Raw genomic sequence first — 7093 nt, forward strand, 5'->3', positions numbered from 1 at the left:
ATTTTTAAAGATGTTGTTTTTTTATTTAATATAATTTTATTAGTTCAATGCCGAACTTGATGTTTTTTTTAATTACAGAAATTTCGTAATATATTTTGTTTACGTGAGTATGTCTTTGTACATTTTATGTAAGCATCTGATTAATAAAAACTACTTTTATTTTATCCAATCTTCTGCGATATATTGTATAAAGCTTTTTTAATATTTTAGTTCTGGTCTTATTTGTGTACTACATATGATATCTCGATAAAAGGCTATCTCAAAATAAATACGGTTAAGTGCTACAATAGATATTTTTGTGTTAAAATGGGTAGTAGTGTGCACAAAAAGAAATAATGGTTAATTTGTCTAACAAGGTATATTCGGCAGCAGAAGCATATAGTACAAGCGTCTATGTTTTAAGGGCGGAAGGACGTGCGCCTCATTTTTAGCTGACAAGCTTGCGAAGAATATTATTTCTGGTCCTCAATTTACCTTTTAGTTTTAAACAATAATTTGTGACTGACCCCGTGTGATACTAACTATTTTCAAGGAATTTATAGGAAGTCTACAGTTCAATGATTTTATGACAAGATTGGATGTTCAGTTTTGTAAAAACGTCTATGTTGAGGAAATTGAAGGAACACCCACGAGTTTTTCAGGGGTTTTGGCTGAAAATTGATTCATAGTTTATTTTTATTGTGCAATATTAGGTGTCTCGTCTATATAATAGAAGTCCTAGTATCTACCGGTATGGATCGTTTGTTTGTGTAAATGTTATACAGTGTAGGTGCCTTTATGCTACCCCAAGCGAGACCGTTCTTCATCTGCTATTCTTACCAGTGAGTGATACAAAAAATATTCTCTTATGTTGGCATACGCAGACAATGTAAGTGAGCTTGTTATCTAAGGGGATATCATATAGTTTTTGGAGAAATATTCTGTAATTTAAGGTGTCGTAAGCGGCATTTAGATTGAAAAATACCACCCCTGATACCGGATATTTTTTGTACCCGGTCTTTTTTTTGCCAGGTTTAAGCAAGGTAACAACTTTGGCTTGTCTCTAAATTTTGGGTATCTCCATAATTTGAATACAGTTGTTCATCATCCGGATAAGCCATTGTAGAGTGTTTTTGGTCCAGGTTTCGTAATAAGCTTTGTGCTCGAATCCTCAATGTCCTTAGTTGTATTATTTTTCATTAAATATGTAGATGGTGGATCCAAGCTCAACATCGTTAAAAGGTTCTCTCGGCTGACTGGTTTTGTCCTTTCTTACTTTAAGTTATTCTTTGCTTCTTTTCCGACAGAAATAGCATGTCTATATCTATGATGTGGTTTTCAGCGATCAGCTATATACCAAATACCCTAGGTTAGGCCCTATATGTGTTTCCTGCACTAGAAGTAAGTTACATTCGTGTTTAGCTCATATGTCTGATAAGTTTAAGTAAAGTAAAGTTTCTTGATCTCTAGATATACCCTTAACAGTTATAGACATATGTTATTAGAATATTTGATCCTAAAAAGGACCAATTTGACAAAATCATATTAAAGGGGTGACTGAAGAATTAGCCGATTAATTAATTTATCATTACCCGGGGTATGCCCGATTGCGGTGATCTTATTAGTACTTCAATCTTCCTTAACGCTCGTTCTTTGAATCCCATAAGTAATGCCTAATCTTTTACTTTTTATTAAAAATTTAAATTTTACATGCCGTGTATTACTTTTTGACGATATTTCGAATCAGATTTGTATAGTAATAATTTTAGGTATTAAAGAGCCTCTTTATGAAAATTAAATAAGTTTGTGATATCGGTCGCAACTCATATCTAGATAATAACAAAATAAACAGTTAAAATAAGTGTAAACAATTTCAACTACATACATATATCCAAAGATTACATTTTAATTCAATGTTCTATTTACGTATTTTCAATATTAAAAACGTAGGAAAAGACATGTTTATGCTTTTATTTTTTTAAATCTATTCTATTTTCTTTTTAGAGTTCCATCTTTTTTGGACGACCTGTGTTCTTTTTTTAATTGGGCACTTGTCCAAAGCTATGACAAATAATCTGTCCTCTACTATTCTACATTAATATGACTGATTCATTATTTTCTCTAAACACTCTGTCCTCTGCTATTCTACATTAATATGACTGATTTATTTTATCTTTCTTGCAGCAATTTTAATGTTTATCCTGTGTCTTCTTCTCCTTCTTCTTCTTTTTATATAGACATGACTGTCATTTTTCAATGTGCCTCCAGTAAGTTGCCGTTCCATCGTTTTCGTGATCTTCCTACTGATCGTCTTCCTATTGGGTAACCTTCTCTTGCCGTCTCTAATACTCTATTTGTTGTCATTCGACTTATATGATCGTTTCATTCTACTCTTCTATTTCTTAACCAGTTCTTGATGTTCTCCACCTTGCATCTACGTCGTATATCTGTACTTCTAGCTCTGTCCCATGGTGTCTTACCATCAATTTTTCTAAGTGTTTTATCTCTGCTGCTTCTATGTGTTCTATGACCTGTGTCAGGTCTTGTTTCTGCTGCGTATGTCATTATTGGTCTGATAACTGTTTTGTAAATTCTGCCTTTGGTTTCTTTCCCGATATTTTTATTTCTTCATATTTTTCATTTAGGCAGCCCGCGTCTCTGTTTGCTCTATTCAGTGGATCTTCCACATCAGTTTCGAGCTTTCCGTAGCTAGATAATGTGATACCTAGATATTTAAACTCCATCACTTGTTCTATTAGCTGACCAATTAAGATCTTAGTAAACTTGCTGTTATAACCATGCATGTTGTCTCTTTTGGAGAAATTAACATGTTAAATTTTCTGGCGGTTATATGAAATTGGTGTAGCATACGTTGTAAATCATCTTCACTTTGAAAGAATAGTATTGCGTCGTCTGCATAGCAGATTATTTTAATTTGTTTTTCTCCCATTTGGTATCCTCTTTTATTTCTTACTTTTTTATTATTTCATCCATAATTTGGTTGAACAATAGCGGACTCAGGGAATCTCCCTGTCTTATCTCATTGCCAGCTTCAATGGGGTCGGTTAGTTCTTCTTCTTCTTTTACTTTTATTGTGTTGTTTTGGTATATATTTTCGATTGTTTTGATTATTCAATAAAATTGACATTAATTTGATAGTTTCCATTTTATTAGTACTGATGGTATATAACTAGCATATGTTGGTACTATATATCAATTTGAACATGTGGAAGTGAGAGCACTCTCTTGTAACCCATAATATTCTCCCCGTGTGATCTTAGTATTTCCGTTGATTCAATAGTATAGGGTATCCAATATTTTAATCAACGGTAAGCCAGAGTTTTATTAGTTTTCATATATATATTTGCAAAATGAAGAAGAAAGTTCAGTACAGGCAGTTAAACAGCTGCTCTGTCAATTTAGAAGTAAGAGCAAGTACCAACTTGCTGAAAAGCATCTTCTTCTTCTTAGCCTTGTGTCGTCCACGTTTGGACTTAGGCCTCTCCCAACTCCTTCCATCGGTCTCTATCCTGAGCAACATATTTCCAATTTGTTCCGGCTATTCTTTTAATATCATCAACCCATCTCATCTGTGGTCTTCCTCTTGGTCGTTTACTTTCGTAAGGTCTCCAATGCTGTATTGTAGTATTCCAACGTTGTTCTTTTTGTCTAGCAGTCTGGCCCGCGAAGCTCCATTTAAGTTTGGCAATTTTTGTTACTATGTTCTCGACTTTTGTTTTTGATCTTACCCAGTCGCTCCTCTTTTTATCTGACAGTCGTATACCTAACATTGCTCTTTCCATTGTTCTTTCTGTTGTGGCTAGTTTATTCATGTTTGCCTTGGTTAGGGTCTAGGTTTGCATTCCATATGTCATGATAGGAAGGATGTATTGGTTGAGCACTTTGCTCCTCAAGTATTGGGGTATTTTGCGGTTCTTAAGCATCCAACTAAGTTTTCCAAATCCTGCCCATGCTAGTCTTGCTCTTCTAGTAATTTCCGCACTTTGGTTCTCTTTGTCAAGTCTCAGGATTTGGCCTAGGTAGATTTACCTTTTGGCCTGAAAAGCATACCAAACACAAAAGGGATAATAAAATGTACTGCACAAACTATTGCGATATAAGATATATATATATATATATATATATATATATATATATATATATATATATATATATATATATATATATATATATATATATAAGCTATATATCTGTTAATTATTAGGATATACAGTATTTTTTCTAATACACCTGGAACGATTGAGTGAATAGGTGAACTATCAAATAGGAGGCTATTAGTGTAGAATTAGAAAAACTAATAAATCGTTGATCAATTATTTACTATTAGGCAGTTAATGAGAATTGTTGGGAATACAAAAAAAACATTAAACTAGTTATTTATAGATTTTAAACAAACACATGATATAATCATAAGAATAAAACTATGAAATACCATTGCAGAACTAGGCTTACCTAAGAAACTAATTAATTTAACAAGGAGTAATCTCCAAGTAAAGACTTCAAGGAAAACTGTCGACTTATTTTCAAATGTACTGCAAAGTGCTTTAAAAAATTTAAACGAATTAGCGTAACATCTGTTTTGAAAACTAAATATTATGAGACGAATTGGGCATATTATATTACACAAACTAAACCGCTTGCCTACAAAAAATATCAGGAAAATATGATGCGGCGAAAACGACTAATGACTTTACAGCTAATTGCCACATAAGTATCAATGTAACTATAGCTCACAAAATGGGTTCAATTACATTGCAATTTTTAAATTTTTCGTGATAAAATGAAGTGATTTATTGTTGTTTTGAAAAGGTAAGTTGTTTTTTATTTTTGTATTCCTATCATCTGATATTGTAATATCAACAACATTTTTCATAATATATTCTGAAATGCGCTTTCTATTACTGATAACGAACAAAAGTTTTTTTAACTTCTCGTTAATATAATTATGTAGGAATTTAAATTTTTATCTTGTTCTTACTATAGTGCTAAAGCACAAATGAATTTATAGTCTACCGTATTTTTTCCTAGTGGTCATAGTTTTTAATTGTAGTATAGCTTATGTGTTTATAATAACTAGCACATAGAAAATAATAAAATTTTGTAGCCTGTGCTTTATGTTTATTATCCTTTATTGTATTGGAACATCTAGAAGTATAGTAATACATTTTAATTGTTGAACAAAAGAGAAAATAAAAACACTTTTTGTGGAGTGCCACTTAACCATACACAAAATCGTACACAAATAGTCAAATGGTAGTAAAAGTTTCCGATATAGGCCGCCAGACGGCAAAGGCATCGCCGCGCTCGATGTCTATACTATGAAATGTTTTTCATATAGTCTTCGGATCAGATTTTTCCAAAACATTAAATTACATCTTTTTGTCTTTCTTTATTTAGGCTAACCGCTACTGTTTTTTTCTTGAGCGTTTCTTCTTAATCTACATTAATGTTATATTTACAATTCTTTCTGGAACGAGCTATAATTTTTCTCAAATAACCATTTTGTGTGGTTTAGTCGCCTTACGGTTTAGCGTGCTTTGGCTCTTTAAAGTCCCTTTTAATATTAATATCGTTTGAGAAATTTTTCCCAGATGACTAAATAAATTTCTTTAACATACAAGAGAGAGGACGTAGAGTAGGGCATAACGTAACTTAGATGTTGAATGAAAACTGCAAATTGCTGCTTAGATTGATAAATACCACTCCTCATACCTAATATCTTTTGTACCCATCTTTGCTGTGTTGGGCAAGATTTAGTATTGGTGACGTACATGATCTTTCCTGTCTATAGCAACTTTTGTCTTTTAATTTAAGTTTTTCTTCTGTTTTACCTCTTGAGCAGTATTTTGTAAAGCTGACAAAATAAATATATTGACCGATAGCTTTTGTGGTCGTTGGAGTTTTTGCCAGGTTTAAGCAAGGCAACAACTTTGTCTTTGCTTTGTTTGTCTGAAGCCTTTGGATATCAGTAACTGTTGTATTTTTGGTCCAAATTTTATAATAAGCTTTGTGCTCAGATCTTCAGTCAGTGCCGTACTATTCTTCATTATATACGTAGATAGTGGATCCAAGCTCAACATCGTTAAACGGTTCCTTCAGCTGACTGGTTTTGTCCTCTCTCATTTTAAGTTTTTCTTTGCTTCTTTGCCGGCAGAGATAGCACTTTTACATTTCTTATGTGATTTTCAGCGATCAGCTTAATACCAAATACACTATTTTTTGCCCTCTATGTATTTTCTGCACTAGAAATACGTCACATTTGTGCTAAGCGCATATGTCTGATAAGGTTAAGTAAAGTAAAGTGTCTTTATCTCTAGATATGCCCTTAATATTTATAGACATTATTAGAATAATTGATCCTAAAAAGGACCGATTTGACAAAAATCATATTGACCGGGTGATTCTGATTAGCCGATTAATTAATTATTCATTACCCAGGGTACAACTGATTACGGTGGTATTATTTGTACTCAAATTTTCGTAAAGGCTTTTCGTTTGAACCCCATAAGAAATGGCTAATTAACTTTTCATTAAAAATAATTTTACACACTGTTACTTTTAAACGATATTTCGAATCAGATTTGTATAGTAATAAGTATAGTTAATATGGAGTCTCTTTGTAAAAAGTAAATGAGTTTGTAATATCGGTCACAACTCATATATGAATGATAAGGACATAAACGGTTAAAATAAGTGCACAGAATTTTAACTAAATATATCGGCGCCATTGTTTAGGAGATGGATTTATCCCAGAGATTAAAGGTTAAATGTATATTCCAGGTTCTATCTACGTATTTTCATTACTAAAAAAGTATATTTAAAATAAAGGCCTTAAGATATATTTAGATTCTATGGAAATTATAATCTATGGAAATTAGCAAATTAAAAAATACATACATAATTATTCTGAATGACAAAATTGAGACAAACAGTTGCCCCAAGTATTGTTTATATTGTAAAGGTTATCGTCATAGTATAGTCAGAACGCAACAAGGTTCTATTGGATTTTCTGCTTTTTGTCTCCTCATTCCTATTGAAAACTTAGCCACGTAAATAACGTTTTAAAAATATATATCAATATTTCTGTAGTGCC

The sequence above is a fragment of the Diabrotica undecimpunctata genome, unplaced genomic scaffold (genome assembly GCF_040954645.1).
Source record: "Diabrotica undecimpunctata isolate CICGRU unplaced genomic scaffold, icDiaUnde3 ctg00000568.1, whole genome shotgun sequence".
Lineage (NCBI taxonomy): Eukaryota > Metazoa > Arthropoda > Insecta > Coleoptera > Chrysomelidae > Diabrotica > Diabrotica undecimpunctata.